General features: G+C 43.5%; 1 long non-coding RNA gene across 1 annotated transcript; it reads right to left on the bottom strand.

Annotated features, from left to right (window-relative positions):
• Positions 1-7,024: 7,024 nt before the first annotated feature.
• On the bottom strand, positions 7,025-8,136 carry LOC121138366. The gene is made up of 4 exons (XR_005875421.1): positions 8,048-8,136; positions 7,832-7,938; positions 7,426-7,714; positions 7,025-7,331 (listed from the first exon to the last, which is right to left on the bottom strand). It is a non-coding gene; the product is annotated as an uncharacterized LOC121138366 (long non-coding RNA).
• Between the last annotated feature and the right edge of the window lie 248 nt (positions 8,137-8,384).

Genomic DNA, 8,384 nt, shown 5'->3' with positions numbered 1-8,384 from the left:
TTTCACTAGTGGACCCTCCTGTAGATTCCACAGATGTTGTTGGTGATTTGGGTGGTTGTCTGCACTTGGAAGGTGGAAGTATGACCACTGAATCATATTCCACATCTTTTCCTCATAGTGTCCTGAGCCATGTCTGAGCTCCTCTGGCCCTCAGCATAGACATGGTAATCTTCCACGAGAAGAGAGCTAAGAAGCCTACTCCTTCTTCACAGTCAGAAATGCTCAGTATGCACAACTCTAGGTCAGGAGTTGGGGGTCCACGATTCTCGTTGTGACCAGGCACCTACAAGAGAAGGCTGATTTTACACCCTTGATAAGACCTGCAGAAGATTCATTCAGCAACCCTAGCCTGTTGCCTCTCAGATAACAGATTTATCTTTGTGAAATTCTTGACCTTATGAGGATGGGTCAATTTCCAATTTTATCCCATGTGACTTTTCTGAGGTAGTATTCAGTGTGGTCTCCTAGGAAGTTCTGATTGCTGCTTGTCCTGGTTTCCCTGCAAATGTCCCTAAAAAAGGCTGTAGAATCAAGGAGCTTACTACCACCATGTGTGTACCTGGGCCCAGTGCTTCCTACACCCCATCCCATTGGACATTTCATCTAAGTGTCACAGGATGCACATATGGTGGAAGGAGCTTTGTCACAGAACATGTCCAACAGAACCTGGACATCTGCGGAGAGAAACGACAGTCAATAACAATTCTGCAGTTGAGCTCTGAGACTTCAAGTGACCCAGGCTGTTACCACAATTGTCATGGTATCTGAGTCACAGAAATTTAAACAGTGTTCCAATCGGTCATGCTCTCTGTAATAGAGCATTCCTCCACTGGGCAGTAAACAGAACTGTGTGCTGAGAGCTTGATTGCACAAACAACGATGTCTGAGTATCAGAGAAGGAAGCTTGCCACTCACTAACCACAGAGGTCTGTACAGACAGACAGGAATTGCGATAGCTGGGAAGAGTATAACAGGGGAGACAGGAACTCACTTTCTTGTATGCTCAGTTGCTAAGGAGGTAAGCTATGGCCATGGCTTGCTCCTTCTCTCTGATATCTCAGCATTTTCCTCTTTACCTGACTCTGGGTTTTTATTAATGAGACCAATTAAGAACGAAAATTTCAGTACTGACAAAGTTGGAATAGTGTGTTTTAAGATATGTGTACAAATAGCTGGCATTGACTGCCCTGTTCCTGCACCATCCATCAGGCAGGAAGTAAGGAAGCAAGGTTTTAAAAAGGGAGACTGATCATGAGCTGACTTCTCTCAGGTAACAGTGTAAATGCTCCCTCCAGTGGCCAGTGATGTAAAATGTTCATATTATGCTCACCTGCTCTCTTGGGCATCATATCTTCATTCTGAGATTCACAAGCTTAGAGACAAGCACATGGGTTTGGAGCCTTGGGTCTGCTTGTGGTGTCTCTTGTGGGATTCCATGACCTGCCATGGTAGGAAAGTATCTTTTATCCACGTATTAATGTCACTTAAGGGCATCAGAAATGAAGCGTGCTTTAGTTGTAAGTACTGACAAAAACAGGAGATGTGTGTCAAGCAACAAACAGTTCAGAGTCTCTGGACCTGGTTTTTGCTAGCAATTGTGAACATTCATGGCTCTGGTGATGGAACACAACATATTTTTAATCACTTGGGTGTGACAGAAAGAAAGTCATGACTATCATACCTTATTACTATCATAATACGCAGGTGTAAGAAGATGTTGACCCTCATTGAATCAAGCACTTCCTCCTCAGTGCTGTTAGTGTCAGAGAGGAGATATGTGCTACCTGCACCAAGTTCTCTCAAAATCCCTCTGAATCCACGCCTAGGGTGATGCTGACTTTCTCTTTCTGGTCCTCTGTAACATGAGGTCAACAAACACATTCCCTTGGGATTGAGGAAACCTGCCTAGAAAGTCATCTGCTACCTCCCTGTAAGCCAGAGTTGGGTGTACAGCGTCAAACAAAAACTTCTCATCTTTCACAGGCTGGTACATAGTGCTCACAGTGATGACATGTGGGGCCCACAGATGAACTTTATTGTCACCCAACATATAGGAACAAAGTAGTTTAAAAACACTGACCCCCAACTCTGGCCTCTGTGTCCTAGGCTAGGAAAATCCTACTCACTTCCACAATGGAGCAAACTACCAGCATTCCATCCACAGTGACACCCAATTTCCTCCAGCTTGCTGTCACCTTCCTGTCAGGAGACAAATATAGTTCTGATGAACACGCTACAGTGAGTTCCCCTCCCAAACACATAAACTTCACCAGCATGCAGTGTAACTGTGCTTTTCTGAAGGTCAGGTCACAAGGATAAATGATGACTCCAAACAAAACAGCAGGGAGAGGGAGGAGGAGGAGGAGGAGGAGGAGGAGGAGGAGGAGGAGGAGGAGGAGGAGGAGACAAGAAGGAAAGGAGCTTCCTTGCCCTCATTGGGGAAACATTTCACTAGTCCACAGGTTCTGTACATTCATGGCAACATTGGACAAGGTATTGGTTCAGAGTTCCGTCTAAGATGATTTGAAAGGGCAGACCTTGACTATTTTTCCTTGAATATTGGGGTTTCCTGGGGAGAAACCTGTGGTAGATGGTTTACCTCCTCCTGTGCTGGACACAGACACTTCATGCTGGATTCTGGGCACACTGTAATTTGTAATTCCTGCATATTTCCTACTTCTCTTTCAGTCCACAGCGTGAACTCTCCAGCCTGTGTCACCTGATGTATAGAGTTCATGACTTTAAAGACAAGGACATGTGGAAAGGATTGAAAGGGAATCTGAAATACGCAGCACTCAGTCTCCACTGTTTTTACCCCACTGCACATCCCTCTCCCCATGGAGACTCCATTCTGTCTCTCCCATCCTCTCTAAATCCTCCCTCTGCAAATTGTCTCTTGCTGCCTCTGTATCCCAGGTTCTTATGCTATCCAACTCAACTAAGTCACTCGACATAGAAACTGGGAACAGTGTGGGACTGGTGACTTTGAACAAAGATTTGTAAATTTCAAACCCATATAGAGAAACAAGTTAATGTGCGATTTGCAAAGGAGACATAATGGTTTCAAATATCAACAAAGATGAAATTAATATATGAAGAGGAGGTGGAGCAAACAGCACATATTTAGTGTCAGTATTTGAAATTTTCCAGAAAACAATGCATCTTAAGATGACTATATAGAATTCATTATTCAATTTCCAAAAGCCAACCATCTCTTTTCCTTCAAATGTAAAACCTGATGGTCTATCAGGGCCAGAACACAAATGATAGGACACAAAGGACATGTATAGGACAGTGGTCTCCTGGGATGGTCCACAGTGTACTGGGGAGGGGAATGATCACCTCTACCCTCACAACAGCCCAGAGTCTGCTGCCCAGAGTCCTAGTTGGTTTAGTATCAGGACTCCTGCTGCCCTGGACTCCCCATTATCATGCACCTATGAACAGGGATCCAAGGCCTAAAGTGCAACCCAAACACGTTGGACAAGAAAACACAGCAATGTGGGGCCTATGAGAAGACTAGACTTGGAAGACAGCAGGAAAGTGGTCTCTATCCTTTTGTTGGATGAGGTCAAAAAGAAGCTTCTATCTAGAATTGTGGCTTTCTCAAGTGTCTCTACCATTTTTGTCCTTGAAGTGAAACCTCTGCATTCAAAATACCAAGACAACTACCAAATGTCTCAGTGACCCACCTTGGTTATAAGACTTGTTCTGATGGCCTAAAAGGAAAGAACAAAATTAATCCCACCAGAGAGACAATCTTCACTATTCTGATGTATCAGATTAAAGTCATGTGACTTGTAACTGGACTGCAGGTGGAGTTTCTGGGTCCAGTGTCAGTCTTACACGTTAATACTCTGTGCCTTAAATCACACAGGAAACAAGGCATGCTTGAATCTATGTGATTTTGAGATCTGACTATTCTATACAGAGAGGCTCAGGTTAGCCAGGGACGATAGTGAATCCTCTCTAATATAAAATACAAAAAGGTCATTCAAAAAATATTCCTGTCTCATTCCTGAATTTAAACATTTCACACCCCAGGCTTCATTGGTCTGCAACAGAAACAAGGCCAGACCATGGTTGACTCCCACAAACTGAAAATTCCTGTCATCCACTAAGCAAGCTGCTGCTTATTCTGTGCACATGGTACTCAACATAAGGTCAGAATTCTAAAAAGTAAGTGACAGCACGAGCTACCTCTTGTCCTGCAGTGATGAAGTTCTAGTCAACAAATTCAGCATGCACCATTGTTTGAGAAAAGGCCTGGATCAGATGATCAGAATAGAAGCTGGATGTCAAGCTCACAAATAAATAGCACCTCACATTCCTCACCTCCGTAGTCTCTCATTCTGTCACTACTCTTCAGTCAATCAGGTCAATGGTAACTTTCCTGCTGTGCTGGAGATGCTAGCATGTGCTCCTTTTCTTCAGGACATCAAGACCAGGCTTCTGAATCTCATCCTCTCCCATACACAGATACTTACTATACTCAATCTTACCTTAACATGATGATTCACACAGATTAGGGCCTGAGAATCTCTTTTGAGTACAGTTCCCTTTGAAAACTCGGTGAGCTGCTCCCTACATGAAGGTGTCCTGGAATACAGCTCACATTCCACACAAGCCACTGCTTCACACTGAACCTGTGGCTGTCATCAAGGTTTGCACCATGATCATGGATTTCTCTTAATCATGACCCTTATGGTCATCAGTGGACATAGAGAAACCATGACTGCTGGACTTGTTAAGGGAGAACTCTTCATCATGGTTGGCAAGGCCTACTTACCTTCCACCTTTGGAGAAGAACAATATTAATGTAAGATTAAATCTGAGTTATAAATCTATAGGTGCTTGCCTTTGAGTATATGAGACAAAATTCATAAAAGTACCAGGCTCATAGTGTGGTGTGTGTGTGTGTGTGTGTGTGTGTGTGTGTGTGTGTGTGTATGTGTGTTCTATCAGGGCATAAAATATAGCAGTGTGTGTTGTCCAGCAATGTATCGTAAGATCGTGTGACAAAATTGGTCTCAACCTTAGAACGTCATAGTCGATGGCGGTTTGGCAGTCAGGTGACATGATAGATATCATTGTTTATGCCACTGCAATAAAGTTAATGTGCAGCATGGCACAGTAACAGTTGTATAGCTTGATGCAAAGCACATTGTGTGCTTGAGAAGAATTCCAGGAGGAGTCCCTCAGAAATGGTGACTGGCACTGAAGGTGTGACAAGCGCAGAGGTAGGAAGTCCAATGGGTCAATACTGGGCAGGCAATTTCATGAGTGTAACAGGAGGTGAAGTTTCCATCATGGTCTGACAGCTAGTGGTTTGTGAGGTAGGAGGTCAAACAACACCTGAAACCATAAGTAGATGCGTGGTCATAGGAGTGGAGGGTGTCTAAAGGTTCTGATGAGTAACTATGCATATCAGTGGGGAGGAGTAGGACAGGGCATCTAGCAGGGCAACTTAGTATTAAATACATGTTAGATGATGGGATGAATTGGTGTCAATCCAGGCCTGTTAATAATTTTAGAGTAGGTTGGCAGAGACTGCTCTGTTATCCAGGGATACCTGAATATATGTGTAAGTGTGAGGCATTAGGGAAGTCACCAGGCATGATACCTATCAACATAGTTGAGACTACTGTAGGTGGATGTTTATTGAAAGGTCCTCATCTATCATTATAGGAAGTGCCATGGCATGAATGTTGTTTCAATAACTTTCAGTGCATGTGAGTGTCCCAAGGTGTGACAGTGTCCTGTGGAGCCCAATAAAAGCTGTGCATTTTGAGCAGAGTGGCAGTTAATCCAGCACAGCACAAAAACTAGCTCTTAATGTGGGGTAAAGTGAGTGTCATTCAGGGTTCAATGCTTAGGAATCTATAAGAGGTACAGGGCATTGTTTGCTCAGCAAGAACTGACACCTAGCACTTAGTATGTGGCTGGATGGGAACTACTGCATGGTCAATATTTAGGGATGTATTTGAGGTTGTATGGTATGTGAGGGGTGTTGATCAGAGGGGTCTGACACTTTGCAGGGCAAGAGAGGTGGGAGCACTGTATTATACCTAATCATAGAAGGAGACATATGTGTCAGGATAGGAGTTATGTAGGCCTGTTTCCTAGAAAACTATGTGGTGAGTGTGTGTAAGAGAGTGTCATTCATATCCTTAAACTGACAATGTTTAAGGTGTTAACAGGGAGGAGCATGCAGATCACAAGTGGGTATCTAGGTATCAGGCTCTGATGCTTCCCCACCTGAATCTACCCTCAGTATTATTATGAGATCCAGATGGACCGCTGTCTCCATCCCACACAATGGGAGATGTATCAGCCCTCATCACAGCACACAGGACACTCTACACTTCCACCTCAATAAAGCCACTCAGTGTGCACTGAGAGGGATTTGTTTTCTGCTGGGGTGTGTAGGGGCCAGGCTCTCTCTAAATGTCCTAGGGAAGTGTCTGCTAAAGCCGTGTTCAGTTTCTGCATTTTCATGACACATGGCATCAGAGCTCCAGTTTCTACATGTTCTCCACATTATTTATGATCTTTTTCCATATAAGGTAGGAACTTATGTGGATATCTTCCCTGACTTTTATGTGAACTTCATAGGGTTTGGATTTGTTGTCAGTTGTAATGGTGACTGTGTTCAATTTTTCAATGTGTTTGCTATTCTTTGTTTTTGAATATCTTTCTGCAGCCCTTTGTGTACAGACAATTTTCTCTGCCTTGAATTGCAAGAGTGACTATGACAAAAATCAGTGACAGGATTTAGTAGTGTCTGTTGCTGAGCTTTGTGGTCTGTTCCATGTGTTCAGTCTCCTCTATGTTACCCTTTCTGGAACTCTGATGCTTTATGGGAAGTACTGGTAGAAGAAACTGGTCCTATAGGAATCTCTCCTGCCCTTGACACCACTTCTTTGATAGGTCCTATTGGTTGTTATATTATGTGCTGGACCATCAGACTAGATTTTAATGAGTCTAGAGATGAAATTCAAAGATCTAAAACCTCTAGAATAGAAACTGAGCTATTAATTTGTACATCTCTCAGGCACAAAGTGTTCTGTAAGACTGTTTATAGAGATTACATAGGAATTCTGATTGAGTACTTCAATACTTGTTTGAACATTATCTCTAATACCAGTGAGGATAGTCCAAATACATGTCTTCAAGTTCTCCTTTTCAAGTTAGTGATAGCCTGGGACAGGGCTCCATGGACTCTGCCATTCTCAAGATCCAGTCTAGAGTTCAGAAAGAGGAGAACATTCATTTCCCAAGACTCTTCTGAGATAATTTCTTTCTCTTTCAGGCATGTTTTCTGGGTTATCCTGCAGACAGAAAAACATAGGTAACATACTACACTGCCAGAATGCAATGGTGTGTAAGTTGGGCAGGGGTAGAGATTCAACAATATCTACCCACTGGGAGGCTTTAATAGAGGAACCTCTGGTAGATTCCACAGGTGTTGTTGGTGATTTGCCTCGTTGTCTACACTTGAAAGGTGGAAGAGCGACCAATGAATTTTCCTGCACAGCATGCCATCATGATGCTCTGAGGAACCTCTGAGCTCCTCTGGATCTCAGCATTGACATGGTAATCTTCCAGGAGATGAGAGGTGAGAGGCACACCCCTCCTTCAGTGCCACTAATGTGCAATGTGCACATCTGCAGGTCAGGAGCTGGGGTCCATGATTTACTTTGTGGCCAGGCACCTACAAGAAAAGGCTGATTTTAGACCCTGATGAGACTTACAGAAGATTCATTCACAATCCCTATACCTGTAGCCTCTAAGTTAATAGGAGTTAACTTATATTGCTGAAAATCAGTACCTGATGAGGACTAGTCAAACTCCATTTCCATCCCAAGCGATGCTCTGAGGTAGAATTCGATGTTGTCTCCTAGAATGTTCCCATTCCAGCTTGTCCTGGATTCCCTGCTACTGTCACATAACAAGGTTGTAGAATTAAGGAGGAGAAGTAGCTTCATACCACCATGTGTGTACCTGGGTCCTGTACTTCCTGTACCCCATCCTGTTCTACACTCACCTAGATGACACAGGATGCACATAAGGTGAATGAAGCTTTGTCACACAATATGACCAACAGAACCTGGAGATCTGCAGTGAGAAAGGAAGGTCAATTACAATTCTGCAGTTTACCTCTGAGAATTCAAGTGACCCAGGCTTTTACCTCAATTGTTATCATATCTGAGTCAAAGGAATTTGAACAGTGTTCTAGTCAGTAATGCTCTCGCCAAAAGAGCCAGCTACTGAACATCTCTAGGACTATGTTTCCTCCACTGGGATGTGAACAGAACTGTGTGGTGATATCTTTCCTGTAAAAACATTGCCTGACTGAGGATTCAAGAATGGAGCTTGATAAT

The sequence above is a fragment of the Mesocricetus auratus genome, unplaced genomic scaffold, assembly GCF_017639785.1.
Source record: "Mesocricetus auratus isolate SY011 unplaced genomic scaffold, BCM_Maur_2.0 contig_4845_pilon_obj, whole genome shotgun sequence".
Lineage (NCBI taxonomy): Eukaryota > Metazoa > Chordata > Mammalia > Rodentia > Cricetidae > Mesocricetus > Mesocricetus auratus.
Note: the sequence above shows the minus strand (reverse complement) of the source record. Positions and strands in the feature narration are given on the sequence as shown.